We start from the raw sequence: 19,765 nt of genomic DNA, 5'->3' as shown, positions 1-19,765 counted from the left end.
TTTAAGGTAATGATGATATTTCACAGAGAGTGGAGTGGCAAAAAATATTTAGCATTAAAGTAATATTAAATACTTAAGAATTCAATAGCCAATAATTATATATTAACTATTCAATTAATTATATATTAATTCAATGTTCAGCACACTCATTTTCTCTAGTGTTACACTCACACATAAAAATAAAATGTAAGAAAGGTATCTGTACAAATATAGATATATAAATATGAATACACGGTCTTAAAACCTGTAAAAATTTGGTTTGGTTCCCAAAATCCTACAAAATTCTAATTTTCTGCAATGGATTCTCTTTAGGAATGCTATAAGCCCTGAGAAACTTCACCAAGGGCGTAAAGGGTTTTTCATTCACTCCCAAGCCCCTTTTATTCAGGACTTTCAGCCAAAACAGCCAAATTTTGTACAAAAATTTTATTTTCAAGAATTATTGGTGGTGTACCACCTATTCCAGGGCTAAACCTCTGCTGGTAGAGCAGATATGAGGCATGGGCAGATAGTTTTTCCCTCAGAATTCCCTCGGCTCCTCACATGGATTTTGGGGTTTTTAGAATGGGGGTTCAGGGGGCAAGATGGAGGAATCTGGGCGTGTCCAGCCTTTCTCCTTCTTCTTCTTGGCCTCCATCTCCTGCTGTGATGGTGGCACTTTGGGATTGGTTTAGAGCAGAAGCTCACTGTCTAACACAGGTGATGCGCATTGGGCAGTAATTGTAAATATTGCACACGTAGTTTTTAGTATAAAATGATGACACCATCCCTGGGGCAGGCAGAGTGCCTTGGGCTGTCTTGCTGAACAGACTTCAACTGGACAAGAGAAAGAATTTTATAGATAAGGAACAATAAATAACCTTGAGAGCGAGAACTGAAGAGCTCTGACTCCTTCTTCGAGCACCGGGCTGGGAAAAGAGAATTTCTGACACATCTGGGGGTCACTGTGAGCAGCAGAGAATCCAAGAACAAGTCCCACATTTGGGTTTGGATCATTTGGATCATGCAATCAGTGTGTGAGAGGGCCTGGGTGCTGACACAGAAATCCCATCCCTGTCAACTCCCTCTGCCCTGCTCCAGCAGCACCTCAGAGGTGGGAAGGCCATTCCCTGAGTGTGACACAGTGCAAAGCACCAAGACTCCATCAGAAGGGTGCAAGAGAGAGGGATTTGTTACAGCAACGTGTTGCTTTTATAGTTTTTCAAGATATTTACATTTACTTAACAGACACATTCACTGCCCATTGGTTAGAGAGGAACAAAGTTCTCAGTGGGTGACCAAGGAGCCATGCCATTCTGGAGCCAGCTGGAGTCCATATCTTTAACTTTCTCTCCTTCATCACCTCTCACAATGGTGACAACCTTGGTGTCTTCCTCAGCAGAGATATGGGGCTTTCCTTTATCTTCAGGAGGCCTTGCTGGCTCACAAGAACAGCACAAAATGCCTTTCCTACAGCTCCCATTTTGGATTATTCCAGCCTGGCCTTTGCCCCACCACGGTGCAAATGAGCCATGGGAGGCCCTGAGCAGCAGCCCAGTTGCCCACTTGTCAGCTCTCATTAGGGAGGGGACATCTCGGCCTCGCTGGCACCGGCGCTGGGGACAATGGAAGGTCCCAACCCTCCCCGGAGAGGAGGCCGGATATCAGGGCTCTGGGTTTAGGGGAGAAGTGTTGATGGAGGGGACAGTTATTTTAAAGGATGGCTTTGTCCCTTCTGCCCTCCTCAGGCTCAGCTGGCTGACCATGGCCAACCCCCGAGCTGGGCCTGCTGCAAGTTTGCAGTAAAAAAACCATTCCAGGAAGGATAAAAAAAGGGAGTCAGACACCATACACTCAGCCAAAGCCAGGCAGGAAGGAATTCCTGACTCACGGGTATTTCTGTGGTTCTCCTCACACAAGCATGGCACAGGTTGTGGTGTTCAGGGCCCTCCACCTTGCTCCAGGGGGAGATGGAGCATTTCCCTGCTCTCCCTGGATTTCCAGGGCAGTGGGAAATTGCCTGGTTGGTGGGAGGCTGATGATTGTCCCTCACAGGAGGAGGTTGATGATCCTGCTGACAGCTCATCCCAACCTTCCTCCTCATCTCCTCCTTGCTGTCTGGGCCACACCTCCAAGTTCCTACAAGGTTCCAACTAATTTCATCCTGACATTTCCTCTTATCCTTCCCCTTGGAAGGGCCTCCATCTCAGAGCTCCCTAAATCAACTCTTCCTTGAATGAAACAAGCCAGTAAAAGCCAGGAAAAGTTCCCTGTCAGTGTGCAGGAGGCTTTCTGAGGCCTAAAGCAGCAATCACAGCATGGACAGGCAGTGCCATCTGTGAGAAGCCACCGAGGCTGTTTCTGTTCTGCTGGGCCATCCTTCCTCTGCCCTAGGGTGATCATTCCTCAGTGGGAAACGAAGCCATGGGAACTCTGAGCAGCCTGATGAACCTGGAAGAGCTGTTCCTGGAGGCAGAGTCTTCCCTCCAGGAATTCCCTCCTGCACATCCCAATATGACTTTCCTAAATAACTCTGCAGATTTTCCTCCTGCCTTTCTTCCAGGTCACACAAAGCTACAGGTTGGACTTTTCATGACTGAATTTACAATATTTGGGTTAGTTTTCATCTCCCTCCAGCCTCCAAATCCAAGCCCAGCTCTCTGCCTGTGTCATCACTGTCCAAAGACAAATCGGAATGGCAATGGAACATTTTCCATCTGGCAGCTGTGCCGGATCCCAGACAACAATCCTAAGGACTATTTGCAACTTCTCCAGCTCTAATTGCCTTTTTCCCCCTTCCCCTTTATCCTGCTCAGCCTTTTTATGTCTATTCTATTTATTTCTTTTGGTTCCCACCACACACGTCAAAAGGTTATGAAAAAAACCTGGAATTTTTATGAATTGCCTCCAAATCCAGCTTTTTTCCACGTGCTGTTTAGGGGATTTTCTTGGCAGTTTCACCCCAGGAATGGTTAAATGTGCATCCCCCTCCCCATAAAATGGGACATGGTAAAGCTCTTGTATCCAAGGAACCTCTCAGAGCTCTCGCAGAGGGGTTCGCTGCCTCTCCTCAATTACAGCGAGCAAGAGTAATTAAACAATCAAACACAATTAGTGCACTAATTACTCCCAGGAACGTGGCCCATCTAATCGCCTTGGCTGCTAATTACAAAGCCTGGAGTTCATTGAGCTAAAAGCCCCGGACCTGGGGAAGTGAAGGGGGGGACAATATGTTCCCTCTCACGCCGCCTTCCCTCGGATGCAATTTAATCTTTCACAGGATGTGATTCCAAGGTTATTTTACAGCCAGCACTTGGCTTCTGTTTTCATCCTGAATCACTCATAATTTCAGTCCCACCAGTGAAACTTTACTTAAATCCTTCCACCTTTTAATGATTTGGGGTAAAATGTCACTTCCATTCATCCTCAAGATAGTTAGGCTTCAGAAAAACACAGGGATGGAATAAATATATTTTACTGGAATATCTAAGACGCTTAATATTTGGGATTCAGGACAGGGGGGGAAAGTGAACTTAAAATTCAGCCAGGATATAAGAAAATATAATTTCTGCAAATTAATTGTCAATTTGAGCAGGTGAAATATTCCAAGTTAGACATAATTAATTCCCATTTTACTCCATGAGTGTGGTGCAGGGACACCACTTTTCCTTCCTTTAAATTACGTGGAATATTCAAACACATGACCATGAACATCTCTGAATCAGCAGGAAAAGGGAATGGATGATCCAACAAATCATTTCAAGACCTATTCCCAGTTTTTGCATGAGGCAAAAAGGGCAGAAAGCCCGGAGGGATGTGGGGGATCAGGATTTTGCTCACTTTGGGAATTTTGGAAGCCCCTCAGCACACAGGCTGACCTCAGAGCATGGAGAACCCCCAGACAGCCCGGCTCCACGCAGACAGGATAAGGAAACCATGCGTGAGCACTGAAATCCTGGGATTTTCCTGCTAATAAGAAGCAAAAACCCCCAGTAGCTGAGTTCCAGCAGTCAAGGAGAGGGGAGCAGCTAAATTATTCACTAAATAAATATTTGAGTTCAGTGGGGCAGCTGAAAGGGCTCCTCTTCCCAAGGCAGGGATGATATTTCTGTGGATCACACGTTGCCTTCCTCCTCCTCAGGAAACTCTCATGGCAAAAGGAGGAAGGGGAACACACAAAATTGAATTTTGCTCCATGTGGAAACAGCAATTGGGATCATCCTGGACCATCTTTCCTACTTAACCCAAGCAAGAGCATCTCCATTACTGGGGAAAAGGGAAAGAATATTGCGGTGTGAGCAAATAAAATGCAGCCAAAACAATGCCAAAGAAACAAGGGAAATAAAAAAATAAAAACCAGGAGAATGTACTCCATTTTTTATGACAAGAGCTGGAAAATCATCTAAGCTGCAACCAAGACATGAGCCCCATCAAGAAAACACTTTTCTAGTCCATGTTTCAGCTTGTAGCATTTTAAATAGAATGGGATGAAGTTTTAAGGTTTAATTTTTACTAAGTCAAGAAAATTGTGACAACCTTGGGAGCAGGAGGATCCTCAGTAATTTTAAAGGATCAGAGGAACAGCTCCTGAGTCCAAAGTCATCCTGGGTAAACTCCTGGAGCATTTTACTTCTGCTACAGCAACAAATATTTCAAGTAGTAAAAAACGACAAGGGAGGGTCATTGGGATGATGGGGAAAATAGGTCTCCAAACAATCCCATCGTTTTCCAGCAGGCAGGATTCTGGCTCTGGCTGTGAGACTGTTACAGGGAATAATTGGGGGGAGGCCAAAGCAGAGCACCAAAGCTCCGAACCCTCCTGATTATTACAAAAATGAGTTCTACCCAATTAACCAAGCGTGCTCGGGCCAAATTAAACCCCAGCCCAGTGACATCTCCAGATCTAATTGGTGAAAAGGGCACTTCCAAAAGATATTTTCTTTCCCCCCCCATTTCCCTGCAATTCTGCATTCAGTATCTTTGCGCCAGAAGTATTGATAAGAAACTCTTTGATTAGAGGCTGACGGGCACATGAAAGGGGGAGTCTGTCCCTCCTGCGCCAAACTGTGCTTTAATAAAGCCAGACATCAATCTGCACCATTGTGTCCCCGCTCTCCCGATGCCTCTCCGGCGGGATTTGTGACAGTTCCTCTGGGACATCACCTCGCACATTTGCCATGCTAGATTAGGCACCGAGCCGCAGCCGCGCCCGGAGCGAGCTCTGTGCGGCGCCACGGCTCGGCCCCGCCAACGTCACCTCACGCAAACGAGGCTTCATTGTTATGAACACAGCCAAAATTTCAGCCTTTTCCCCTCTGAGGAGTGTTTTGACCCATCACTGATTGCACTGTTATTATTCCTTGCCTCTCCTCAATTCCGCGATATTTTAACGAATCCCGGTTTTCCCTATTCCCGCTGTAACGCCGTGTTTTTCCCCCAAATAATTTATCATATGCACAGAGCAGTTAACAAACACCATGTGTCATTTTTCCAGCCCTGGAAACACAGGGATGAGGCCATGGAAGGGCTCCCTTCCCCTGGCAGTTCACCCAGAGTTCATCCCATTTTTTATTTCCCGACCCGCGCGTGAATTCCCGTTGGCACAAGGCACCAAAACTCCAGGGAAGCCACAAAAGGAGAGGACACTTAGGAGGACAACACCTCTGCTTTCCACATTTCCAAAGATCGCAAACCAGGCTGGAGAAGATGCCACGGCAACCCTCAGGGAAATAACTGGGAATTGGGAATGGTTTGGCCATTCCCAGTTGTACAATTCCAACATCTCCGTAAAATCTAATGACCAAGGACCCGAGCCTCGTACAAGGATCCTTTAGATAAGTACCTCATTCTCATTTTCTCTTGATAAAGTAGTTCATGTTTCTGTGAATCCAAATAAATAAGTGTTTCTTGCTCTATTTTATCATTTCTGCTGCCACTCTTTGCTCCATAAGGACAGTAACAGATTTTGTCATAAATCTCTTTGCAGAAATTGCCATCATTACTTACATTTAAAGAGCAAAACTCATCTGATTTTTTGTTTTCTTTCCTCTGACACCAAATTTCAGATCTTTTCCTCCAAAAGCTTTACTCAAAGTTATCCTACTCCAGTTTTAATGTATGCTTTATTTTGGTATCAATTAGAAAAGCTACATATCATCAAATAATATGCAATAAACCCAAACGAGAACTGACTAATTAATGTACTTTCAGCTGTCTAGTTAATCCATGGAGTAAACAAATCCTTAATTCATGACGATTTTCATTAGTTTTTCCAGAAAAACAAAACCCAGCTGAACCCAAAACAAACCCTGTGCTCCATAAGAATTTCCAGTGTTATTTGAATTCCAATTGCCACTTTTCCTTACAGAAAAAGCCATTTGATTCCTTTATTTTTCCAACTTGATGATGAAAAAAAGTCTAATTAAGAGAAAACTCTTCCCTAGCACAATGGGAAGCTGTAAAACTCCATCCCCATTTTAGCTCCCAGGATGGTTTCAAGCTTCCAACACCACAATGAGGGGTCTCAGTGGATATTCCTGAGATGGAAATTTTGGATTTCTCCCTGGTTTTTATCACATAAATGACCTGGAAAGCTGAATCCTGGTGCCTTCCCACAGAAAATTCTTTACCCTTGTGCAGAAAGTCACTCCTTTTGATTTATGTCATTACAATGTACAAATGGACAAAATGCTCTGAATAACTGAATTAATTTTAACTTATTTTTCTGATGCTAAAATGAAGAATTTTGCTGTTGCAAGTTCAGTTTGGAGGAAACTATTTATAAAGGGCATTAACTGCAGAAAATTCCAGGAATACAGCAGGGACACTTCACTCCCTCAGCATCCATTTCTTTGTATATTTAATTTTTAATTCCATTTTCACACAAGTTCATTACCCTTCCTGCATTTCCTTTGTAGATAAACACTGTCAATAAATTTTAATGTGTATTTATCACATAATGAAAAGTATGGGCACATCACAATATTATAATGAAAAATCATTTTATGTTCCACAACTAAACAGGAAAATATTCCTGTGATCCCTAATTGTCTGCCAGCAAGTCAGAAAGCTGAGGCATAAATTTATTTTTAGTAAGAGTAAATAGATACTTTAATCTTTATTTAATAAATGCAATAAATGAAGCTACTCAACAGTTCTGCCGGCAGAGAATCAGGCTCTCATCCTCATGGATTTCACTTCAAAAAACCCTTAAAATTTTTAAGCAATGTCAGAAAAGGATTACTTTGTTGTTGTTTTTTCAGTTATTTTGGTGGTTTTAAGGTTTTTTGGGGTGTTATTTATTTATTTTTTTTCATCATATTGTTGCTTCAACCCACCAGAAAAAAAAAATCCCTGGAGCTCATGGATTAATTGCTGTGTTTATTCAGGGTTAACTGCAAATAACAACAGTGCCCAAGTATAGAAAAAGTGAATTTCCCAGAAATTACAGTGCCTGGATAACAGAAACTTTTCCAAAATAACAGCATTTTATTCACAATAAGCAGAATATTTCTGTTTTGTGGCAGAAATCATGCTGGCTTGAATACAGCTTCCTAAAAATGGGCTCAGAAAAAAAGGGATGGGAAAATAACTGAGGATTTTCCAGGAATGCTCATGAGATAAATTCTGAGGGTCACGAGGACAACACTCAGTCCCCATGAGAATGGAAAACCCTGGTTTGGGTAATATAAAAATAAAAAATGAAAATAGACATAAAAAACAGGGGAGTGAAGGAAAATAAACATGGCCAGGAGCCAGGACAAAGGGCTGGACACTGCCTGAGGTCAGCAGGGAAATGGAGCAGGAGCTGAGCTGGGAAGGGGATGGGATGTCCAGGGTGGAGACAAACTCAAGTGCTTGGAACAATTTTGATGGAATCCCAGACTGGTTTGGGTTGGAAGGACTTTAAAGGCGATCCCTTTCTGATGCCTCAGGTTTAGCTTTTCTATGTTTCAGGCTCTGTGCTGCTTTAGAGAAAAGGGATAATGTTTGAGGGATGCTGAGCTCTGTGCACAGAGCAGGGAGACAAAACAATTCCTGCTCCAGCTGGGCACCGAGGACAAATGAGCCAAATCTCAGCCCAGGAGCACAAACCCCGTGGGCTGGAGAGAGAAAAACAAGCAGGGTGGGAGTGCAGGGGCTAAAGCTGGAATGGGACAATGAACTGCAAGGTGCAAATGGAGCAGAACTGATCCCAGGGACAGACCCCGGGAGCGCTCGTGCATTTTGGGGCCATTTTGGTTCATCTTGGGTGCAGCCCTGGCTGGGCTCTGGTGCTGCCCAAGGTGGATCCATGGAGGAGATCCTGTCAATAAATCCCTGCTTTATTCTTTAGCTCTGTTCTTGGGCAGCCTTCTCCAGGCATCAATTCCACCTTCCATCCCCTGCCATGGCAGGGACACCTTCCAGCATCCCAGGCTGCTCCAACCTGTTCTTGGACACTTCCAGGGATCCAGGGACAGCCACAGCTTCCCTGGAAATTCCAGCTCAGCCCTTCCCCACCAGGAATTCCCAATTCCCAATCTCCCATCCATCCCTGCCCGCTGGCAGTGGGAGCCATTCCCGGTGTCCCTCCATCCCTTGTCCAAATTCCTTCTCCTGTTGCCCTTTTAGGCCCCCACATCTCTTTCCACTTCACCCCATAACCAAATGAGGACAACAGAAGCATTTTGTGGCACATCAATTAAAAACCGAACCCCTTCTTCATGTTAATTAAACTTTAAACCTCTCCTCATCTGCCCAGCCCCGTGCTAGATCTGAATGTCTCATCCCCTTGGCATGACCAAGTCCACTTTCCCAAGGTTTTATTGGAACATCACCAGGAATTCAGGAGTCTGCCAGCTCAGAGATGTTATCCTATATGAAGAATCCCTCAAGATCGTGTTCCAACTCATCTGCCTCAAACACTCACCTCCAGAACAAACTAAAAGCATAAAAGCTTCCCAAAATGTGCCCCCCTGATTTCAGCATGGCTTCATTTTCCCTCATGAATCACCTGGAATTCCACAGGCCACTTTCCCTCTGTCACCGCTGACGTGTTCCCCGTGATTTATTGGTTTCCATCAGATCTGATCTCTGCTCTGATCCTGCAGGAATTCATGCCTGACCAGGGAAATGTTGAAAATATCCAGATTTTTCAGCTGCTGATTTCTCACAAATTGACCTTTTCTGCCAATTATTTCCATTCTGAGAGTAACAAATTCCACTGGAAATAATGACCCTCCAAGGGCACCTCTTCCTGCTTTTCCTTGAGAGAAAAGAGGTTTCCAAGAAAGTCATTCCACAAGACTTCAATGTTTTACCTCAATAAACACAAAGGAATATTTAGGACAAAATAAACCCATTTAAATTTAAAATATTTGAACCAAAGCTTTGTATGGTTTTGTTTCCCAACTCAAGCAATATGCTGACATAATTATATTTTACTATATTTATTTTTTAGCTCCCTAATCATGGAGAAACCACCTCCAGAAGGGTGTAGGAATCTTGGGAATACCAAAGGATTGCCCCTGAATCAACACAGACTATGCAAGACAGAGAAGAGAGCACAACCTGGCCAGTCCCCAACACTACAGAAAAGAAAAAAAAACTAAATTAAAACAGCCTAGATTAAAGCATGATAAAAATTTGCTCCCTAAAGCCAACAGATTAACTAGAAAATGGGCTGGAAATTCAAAAGTCCCACTAGTCCAGAGGATACATGGAAACAGGTGTGATATAAGGAATTCCAAATTAGTTTTTGTGCCACTATTTTAATTAGTTTTTGTTATACGTCACTGAGGCCTCATGGAAAAAATCAATCAGGTCAGGATTCCTTTAGGGAATGATGGCCTTTCCAAGGATATTCTAGATAAAAATATAGATTACTTGCTAATACAATGACCAGGCTCACCAGCAGACAGAGTTTTTGGCACTGAAACACTGCTTTAACTTCCATGATGTCTAATTATGTAAATATCTCAAACTAATGATGGAAAAAAGATATTTAGAAAAAGAAATATTCTTCTTTCTGTGAGCACTTCCAGCCAACTCTGGTCACAGTTGGAAATGAAGGCCTGCAGTTGGCAGTGCCAGTGTGTCAGGGCTGGTTGCAATGATTATATATGAAAATATTATAATTTATTGTTACATCTGATTGCATATTATTGTGATTATCCTGTACTTTAATATCATGATTCATATTATAATATAAAATCAAGGAATCATGGAATGTTTGGGTTGGAAGGGACTTAAAATTCATCCCAATTCACCCCTGCCATGGCAGGGACACCTTCCACAGTCCCAGGGGGCTCCAAACCCCATCCAGCCTGGTCTTGGGCACTGCCAGGGATCCAGGGGCAGCCACAGCTTTTGGCTTTAAACTGTGAGAGAGGAGGATTGGACGAGACATTGGGAAAAGTCCTCCCCTGTGAGGGTGGTGAGGCCTTGGCCTGGGCTGCCCAGGCCCAGGACGATGAACGGCAAGATGCAAAAGAAGCAGAAGCCAGGAAGTCAGGAAGATTTGCTAATATATTCCATAATAAATGACTCCAAAACCAGGTGGAAACCAGAAATTCTCATGAGTAGACACTTCAGCTGCTCTGTTTTTCTTGAAATTAGCAGGAAATCCCACTGGCCTCAAACCCCAGCGGGATACTGAGGCCTTGAGCGGTGATGATGCCTTGTTCAGACTGCCCTGGAGCAGGGGCTGGGCAGAGCCCCAGAATGAAGCAGGGATTCATTCACAGCATCTCCTCCATGGATCCACCTCGGGCAGCACCAGAGCCCAGCCAGGGCTGCACCCAAGATGAACCAAAATGGCCCCAAAATGCACGAGCGCTGCCGGGGTCTCTCCCTGGGATCAGTTCTGCTCCATTTGCACCTTGCAGTTCATTGTCCCATTCCAGCTTTAGCCCCTGCACTCCCACCCTGCTTGTTTTTCTCTCTCCAGCCCACGGGGTTTGTGCTCCTGGGCTGAGATTTGGGTCATTTGTCCTTGGTGCCCAGCTGGAGCAGGAATTGTTTTGTCTCCCTGCTCTGTGCACAGAGCTCAGTAACGCTGAATGTGAAGCTCAGAGTTGCACACTAAAGCTACAAACTCTGAAAAATATAAAAGCTAAACCTGAGGATTCAGGGGGAGGAGCATCCTCCTGCAAAGCCTGAGAGGGAGCAGCTCCCACAGGACCCAGATCCTGCAGAAATCTTGAAATCCACCCAAAGTCTTGGCCCCTCCTACCCCCAGTGCAGCTCTACACATAAACTCATAGCTGAGCTCTGAGCACCAGAATTCCTAAATTAATTAATTTGGGCTCCCAAGCACTGGAGCCCAACCAGAGCAGTCCCAGCTCCTCCTTTATCATTTAGGTCCCTCATCTTTGCCATAAAAACGCTTCACAAATCAAAAACTTATTTTAAAAGTTACCTTTCTGTAGAGGACAGGGCCCCAAAGGGCTCCAGAGCAGCAGGATAAGGTGAGCAGGACCAAACCAGGGACCAAGAGCTCCCTGAGCTCCTTTAAAGTCACCCAGCAGTGGGAGGAGCACCAGGAATTAATTAGGGATTAATTGATTAATTAGGGAACAATTTCCCACCTCTACTCAAGTGTGTGCTCTTTGTTAGCCAGAATCACCTGACCAAAAACATTGCTCCAGGTCAAAATGTCAGAGAAATAAATTAAAAAAAAATAAAAATAACAAAGAGAAGTTTGAACAGTTTGGTTTTGTGTTTATAATCCAGGCCTTCTCCTCTATGCAACAGAATTAACAGATAAGCAGGAAAAGTCTCATCCCTCCACTGGGAATTTGTTTCTTCCACACCTTAAATCCTAAAATTTCACCCAGCCTGGCTATGAAAATTGTTTGCCTCAGAATAGGAAATAATCAATGTTTTAAGTCTTTGTTTTAGAGTTTTTCAGTAAATTATAATTTTAAAATACCAGAAGGAAAATAATAAAAATAAAGTAAAATTGCAAGGCCAGGTTGGACAGGGCTTGGAGCAACCTGGGATAGCGGAAGGTGCCTGTGGCAGGGGGTGGAATGGGATGAGCTTTAAGATCCCTTCCTAAATTTATGGCAGGCAGCCATAAATATGGACATAAATATGAAAATATCCATCCATGAACCCCTCATGGCTCCAATTCCCTGATAAATGTGGAGGTGAAGGCACCACTCTGGATTTTCAGAATGGGTGGATTTTTCAGATCAGGGGGATTTTCAGCCCCAACAGCCACAGAGGGGACAGAGGAAAACCCAGAACTCCCCCCCTGGTTTTGCTCATCCTCTGGAATCCTGATCACAGCTCAGAAAAATTCATTTTTCACCTCGAAGGGGAAAAGAATAAATAAAAAATGTGCTGTACAACCTTCTCCTGTTATGACAGCCTTGCAGATACTTCACATTTTTCATTTATTATCAGGGGCTGCTTTGTGGAGCTCTGTGCCAGAGATATGAGCTCATGGAGCCGGAGCTCTGACTCCCTGCCAGATTGAGCTGTGATACTAAAAGAAGCCAAAATGAGCTTCCTGTGCAAAACTGAGAACAAAAGAGCATTTTTCCTGAGGGTTCATAGGAACCTCAATGTCCAGCTCCAGGCACAGCTCCCACCTTATCACCCCATCAGCTCCCACCTTATCACCCCATCAGTTTCGGAGCAGAAACCCAGTGGGGGCTCTTTTGGGATGTGTTTAAATCAGGGCACGGACACAGAGAGGTTCTGGCAGGAGCTCCCAGCCCAGCCATTCCCAAGGAGCTGCTCGATTCCCACACCTGGAGCACATGGAATGGGGTGGGAGATGAAGCCTCCAGCCACAGTGGGATGGTTTGGGTGGGAAGGGACCTGGGGATCATCCACTTCCAACCTGGACACCTCCCACCATCCCAGGCTGCTGCCTTGGGCACTGCCAGGGATCCAGGGGCAGCCACAGCTGCTCTGGGAATTCCCAATTCCCAATGTCCCATCCATCCCTGCCCTCTGGCACTGGGAGCCATTCCCTGGCTCCTGTCCCTCCATCCCTTGTCCCCAGTCCCTCTCCAGCTCTCCTGGAGCCCCTTCAGGCCCTGCCAGAGGCTCTGAGCTCTGCCTGGAGCCTTCCCTTCTCCAGGGGAACATTCCCAGCCCTCCCAGCCTGGCTCCAGAGGGGCTCCAGCCCTGCAGCAGCTCCAGGACCTCCTCTGGATCTGCTCCAGTACCTTCTGATGTTGGAGAACCAACATCAGAACCAACATCTCCACCCCAGAGCTTGAGGTAGCTCTGCAGGTGGGGTCTCACCTGAGGGATAATTCCAAGGGGGAGTTCTCCCTCAGAATCACCTGAGGGAGTATTTCCAAATTCTCTCCCCAGGATTTGCCACAGAAGGTTCCACCCATGAAGGTCTGGACTCAGGAGATTTCTCTCTCATCACCAGCAGCCAAGACCTGGTGACGGAGATGTTTTCTAGAAGCAACCTCAGTGCTCAATTTTACACATCAGAGACCCAAAGCCAGCTCAGGAAGTGCTGTATTATCCAGCCAGGTGAGCTGCAGGAATGTTGGATTTGAAAAGAACAAGAAGATTTTAAATTCTTACCCAAAACACTTCAAAATAACATGAGAAATCCAACAAACAGAGCTCAGACCGACCCAAGGGCACCGGCCCAGCCCTGCCAGATCCTGCTGACAGCTGCTGGAAGCACAGGGAATCTTTTCAGGACAGATCACCTTGAAAATAATCCTCCCTCCAGAAAGCTTCTGATACCCAACAGCACAAACCGTGCTCAGAGAAACATGGGAAGGGCTGTGAGGAAAAATTTCCTTGGAAAAGCAATGATAATACGAATTATGGAATGGTTTGGACTGGAGAGAATTCTCTAATTCCAGCCCTCCTCTGTGGATGTTGATCAGAAGGAAAAACTGAAGATAAACACTGGCATCAATGAACACAATTATCAGGAATTTTAAACAAAAAAACTAAACTGAGTTTAAACTAAACTCGGTGCTTTGGAATTGCTCTCATTTCCTGAAGATACAGGATGCAAAGCAGCAGGCAGGTGTGGGATCAGCCTTGGGAATGAGGCATTCACCCTCAAATCCATCAAACTGTCCTTGGGACCACAAACACCAGTGGGAAATCAGACTCCATCACCTGAGAGTTTAGGAAACACCAGAGTCTTCCCTGCCTCCAGGGAAAGCCACATTTTCCTGCAAGTCACCACATTTTTAGAAAGAAATTACAGATGAAGGGTGTGCTAAAGCCATCCCCACAACTTGCCCTGCTGGGTAATAAAAGCTCAGTTCCTCTCCTTGACTCTGAGCCAAGAATCCATGGGGAAGATGCTCCACTATCCACGAAACTCTGCGGAAATCCCACATTTTAAATAAAGATGTACCAGCATATTTGTCCCAAGACTTTTTTCCATTCACACAAAAACGTGGCTGCAAGAGTTAAAATCCCCTTCCCGCAGAGGTTTCAGGTGCTTAATCTTCCCATAAAACATTCTGTGGATTGATACAAGGATAAATATCCTTGGATTGAGACTGGAATTGGAATTACCCCAGCAACAAGTGTGGTTATGATGTTGCTTCTACTTTTGGGACCTCCATATAGTTTTCATGTGGCATCACACGGTTCACTTCATGGTTTTGGCAGCCAAGTCAGGAAAATCCCTTCCCAAAATCCCCTCCCAGTCCAGGAACCCAAATGAAAATGGGAAAAAGAAGTGACAGACGCCCCGAGCTCCACACCTTGCACGGGGACAATTTGGTGCAGGGCCCAAAGCACCCAACCTGTCCTAATCACCTTGAGCTCATTAATTTACAAAGCTTTGGCCCAACTCTCGGGGCTGGCAGATGATCAAGCTCTTAGTGGATGTGGTTCAAACTAATCCACTAAAAGGCATTTAATTCCAGTGAGGAAATCAGGACTTTTCAATTATTAGAAGTGCTAAAAAGTTTTGCTGCGAGCAGACTTTCAAGGTGAGGGGAGAAACAGGGCCCAGCTCCATCCATGGGGGGTTCCCACCTCAAATCCCACCACCAAATCCCACGCCATGGTTCCCCCAGTGCCCTTTCACTGCAGACAGGGAAAAAACCAACTGGATCCAGCCTGTGGTGTTGCTTATTTTCCCCTTTTCATCCTTCAGATCCCATTTTCAGTATGGTTCCCTAGGGAAAAGAGGATTTTGTCAAGTTACGCAACTTCTCACTTGGATCCATCAGGGCATTTGGCCAGGCTGGAAAGGAAGGGAAGGTTGGGAAGTCAATGAACATTTTGTGATGGGAACATCCTCCAGCCACCTCAGCCAAGGAAACCCTGCACTCCCATCAGTACCTCACTAGACACCAAAAAACCCAAAAATCCCCAAATCCAACAGAGAAAGGAACAGAGAAAACTCTTAAGTGTCCCAACCATGGAAAAAAAATGGAATTACAAACCAGTATAAGACCCAAAGTTGTAAAAATCAACTTCCTCAGACTTTGTGGTGTTCTTGGAGCCAGGAATGTTGCTGGGAATTTGCTGTTAAACTGGGTCATGCTCAAGATTTTTATTTTGCCAGTTCTAAAAATCCAAGGCCTTCTCTGAGCACCAAACCAAACAACACCAAATGTCATTTCCAGATAAAATATTTTAGTGGATATAAAACTCAAAGCAGATAAATATTCATTCATTAAAAACACTCTTGGTTGCCTCAATTAAAATTTTCTCCATAAAGCAATTCCACAGAAAAACATTCCCAAGGAAAAAAACACTGAAAAACCACCTCTTTCCATTTTCCCACTTGAATATTAGATCTAAACCCAAGGTAAAAGCTGTTTAAAATATCTGTTATCTGGAAAAAATAAGAAGATGGTGATATTAATTTTTAAAACATTGTTAAATGCCCCAAAGATGCTTTGTACCCTATTATATGTTTAAGCAGAGCATAGCTTGGCAGATACAAGCTGAAAACAACTTAATAGCAGTGAAACTTTTTTTTTCCATCCTTAAAAAAAAAAACAAAACAACTTTAAAGCCTTCTCCATCCTTGAAGGCCAGCTGACCAATATGGAGACGTCTGTATTTGTGTACAGGTTTTACAGAGCTATAGAAAACAGATATTTTAGATGGATAAAACAGATATTTTAGATGGATAAAATAGATACTTTAGATGTAATTTTTGTATTTTTATCTATGGATGGACACACCCAGCAGAGACAGGAGGTAAAATGAGGACGACAAGGCCGCTTAACCTTTCCTTGGGACGTGACAGACCCGCAACATTTTCACTCCCCACAAACCTCCCCTCATCCCTACCTCCATGGACACCCCAAAAACCTCTTAACCACCAAACAACCTCCTTGGAAAACACCTCCACAAAATCCCAGCGGGCATCCCAAGGGCCCAGATTTGGGATTTACGGATGGTTCCCAACGCTGGATCCCAACCCCGCGCTCACCCTCTCCTCCCGCGCCGGCGCCGCCCTCGCCGCCCCTTGGATCTCCCTGGAGAGGGCTGGAAGCTCCTTAAGAGCATGAAGACATCTCAAGAGATTTGAACTCCTAATATCTGCAGACTGGCATCTGCTTCCCCGGCAGTTTAGCCCCAAATGTACGTCTGGGAAGAAGGAGAGCCCGAAAAGCAGGCGGGATTTCTGTGAAATCCAGCCCTGCACTGGTTTGCCTTTAGAATCTTGTTACAGGAGCACAAGGATCCCAGGAAAACAAACGCCCTGTGGTGAAATATTGAAGGTTGGGAAAGGCTGGTTGTGCACAAAAACAAAGAGCTTGGTAGGTGTAGAGAAAATAAAATGTGCAAAAATAAATTCAACCCCATTAAATATTTAAATATAGATAATAACACAAAAAATTTGGCCAAATTTGTATAAAAACAGAGTAATATAAAAAAAATTAAAAACCTAAAAGTTAAAATGGTCTATTTTACTTTATATATTTAGATTTACCACAAGCCTTATGTGGGGACACTCAAACAAATTTCATTTCTACAAACACACAAATCAACTGTAAATAAACTGCACGTGCAGAGCCCCCATTAAATCAATATTTGGGCTGTGGAATTAAAGCGCTGCCGTTTGGGATTCCGGCCAGGAGGGCCCACGAGACCCCATGACTTGAGCAGCAGATGCACAGAGCGAGGTCTGGAGATGCTGACATCTCGTCAAGGGCTCCCATTCTTCGGGGGACAAGAGCCATTGTTCCCTGTGCCACCAGGGCTCTTTGGGAACACTGCTGAAGCACATCTGCCCAGATTTATTTCATTAATAAATTTTAATAAGCGTTTTTTCAAGTTTTTTTTAAAGAGTTTTATTCAATTCCTCAAAAATAACGTCTGAAGGGCAACCTGATGGAATTTGCTTTGTTTATTCAAAAATTGTGTTTGTTGACGTGAAACAATAAATAAATTAAAATCTGCAGGAGCTGGCAAAGTGGAATCCAGGGGTTTAATGGAAAATATTTTGGTTTGTTTGTTCTTCTCCTTCCTACCAACCTCATTTTCAGGTGGCTTTTTTGTGTTATGTATTTGTGGCATAAATTCACCTTCTCCTCCAGACACACAATATTTACATTAAAAATCCATCCTGCAGGTGATTAATCACCAAAAATGAGCTTGTCGAGCCCTTCCCTCCACCAGCCAGACCCCAAAATTCCTGATTTCTGTAACAGGAGTGTGAATTTTGTGGCACAGAAGGACAGTGAGCTGAAATCACCCCAGCTGCAGTCCAGGAGCAGAGCTGGCAAACACTGCACTCACCCTGAGAGGTGATTCCAGCCGGGAATCTCTGCCTGGACCAAGGAACGGTAACAATGAAAGGGAACAGGGGCTGACTTTAAAATTTCCAACTATTTCAGAGAAAAAAGTAATCAGTAAGTAAATTAATTAATTAATTACTTAGGACTAACAGCAGCCGTTCACGAAATTTCCTGAGAAAACAAAATTTTGAGGACTTCCTAAAAACAGCCCCAGGGCATTTAAACCCCACAATTAATAAGCTCCAAATGAGGCAAGATTAGGAGTGTGCAGCCTTCAGCATTTCTGGACATAAACCACCAGGAAAACACTCTCCTTCCATGACTTCCCTTTTTCCAGAGCCCTTTTATTCCCTGCATTGCAAACCAATCCTGAATCCCAATAATTTCCTCTGTTCATTTTAATTTTTTTTTCTTTTAGCACTTAACTCCCTCCTCGGGACAAACCCCAGGAATTCTGCAACGTGCCTGATGCTGAAATATTTCCATTTTTCCAGGCAAATCCCTGCAGTATCCACAGGGATCATCCCACAGCGAGCCAGGCACCTGCCTGAGAGCCGGAATTTGTCTGCGCAGCAGCTCAGGAGATGAAAGCAGAGCCACACAAAAGCTCGGGGAGACTGATAGGAAATAATTGCAGGCAGAATTCCATGAGAGGAATTTATGTTATTCTATTCAAGGCACTTGTAGAGGAGGAGAATGCAAAAAAAAACTACCCTAAATTTGATAAAATACAGGAGTAATTGGCATTAAACCAATAAAAGACGTAAAAGGAAAACATGATAAAATTTTAATTATAAGTGAGGTAATTCCTCTCACCTTTTCCTATCATATTTAGCAGTTCATGTAGAATATTTAGCAGTTTATAGAGAATACTTATATAGTTTATATAAAATATTTATATAGAATATTTATATATATAGAATATTTATATAGAATGCTTAGTTTATATAGAATATTTAGCAGCTTATATGGAATATTTAACTATTTCTATAGAGTATTTAGCCATTTATATGGCATATTTAGCAGATTATATAGAATAATTAGCAACTCATAGAGAATATTTAGCAATTTATATAGAATGTTTAGCTATTTCTATAGCATATTTAGCAGATTATATAGAATAGTTAGCAATTTATATAGAACATTTAGCAAATTATAAAGAGTATTTGGCTATTTATATGGCATACTTAGCAGAGTATATAGAATATTTAGCAATTTATATAGAATATTTAGCAATTTGCATAGAATTTTTAGCAATTTGCATAGAATATTTAGCTATTTCTATAGAATATTTAGCTATTTCTATGGCATATTTAGCAGATCATATAGAATAATTAGCAACTCATAGAGAATATTTAGCAATTTATGTAAAATTAGGAAGCCCCTGGAAAAATTACTCAGGAATACCCACCGATGGAGCAGCAGGAGGGATATTTTATGTCATCATCCCAAATCCATCCCAACTTTGAGGCTCTCCTGAGTTTTCCAGCGAAGCCAAACCCTGGGAGGAGGCGCAGCTCCTGCTGAGAGCATCTGCAGCATCCCCTGGGAGAGAGCCCCACTCTTAACTCCCTGCCCTGGCACTGCTGGCACCCCATAAATGGGAATATTGTGGATTCACAGGGAATCTCTGGAGCAGGGGCTGAGCTGGGATCACGTAGGCACCACTGGGCAATGAACAAACGGCCATTTATACTGGATTTGTCCCCGTTTTAACACGTGTCAAGGGATAAACCGTGGGTTTATTGGGCGTACAGATGTCCAAAATAGATTTTTATGGGGTTGACAATACTTTATTGTTGGTGGGGAAGGAGTCCTGCCTCCAGACACACATTTCTGCTGTGAAGCCCATCAAATTTCCACAGCAGATTGATAAAAACTCAACCCGGGCCAACAGAGCGGACAGGGAAGAGCCCACATAGCAGCCCTGGTGGAAAATGATGATTATTTCTGGGAACATATGGCCACGGAGGGATAAGGGCTCTGCTCCTCTCTGAGTAGGTCACACCACGCCACAAAAAACACAGAAAACTCACCAGGGGCAAAATGAGTCTAGGACAGGAAAAAAAATGAGGAATTATTCACTT

The 19,765-nt window shown here is 43.8% G+C and overlaps 1 protein-coding gene across 1 annotated transcript in view; it reads right to left on the bottom strand.

Moving 5' to 3' along the window:
* Nucleotides 1-19,172, bottom strand: part of LYPD6 (LY6/PLAUR domain containing 6) — a 28,507-nt gene extending 9,335 nt beyond the window's left edge. The window contains exon 1 of the mRNA XM_054278407.1: nucleotides 19,090-19,172. The gene's annotated coding sequence lies outside the window, so the exon portion shown is untranslated. The remainder of the gene's footprint in view (nucleotides 1-19,089) is intronic.
* Between the last annotated feature and the right edge of the window lie 593 nt (nucleotides 19,173-19,765).

The sequence above is a fragment of the Melozone crissalis genome, unplaced genomic scaffold (assembly GCF_028551555.1).
Source record: "Melozone crissalis strain CALT ecotype California unplaced genomic scaffold, PUWL_Pcris_2 ptg000023l_1, whole genome shotgun sequence".
NCBI lineage: Eukaryota > Metazoa > Chordata > Aves > Passeriformes > Passerellidae > Melozone > Melozone crissalis.
The sequence above is the reverse complement of the archived record's forward strand: the minus strand, read 5'-3'. Positions and strand labels throughout refer to the sequence as shown.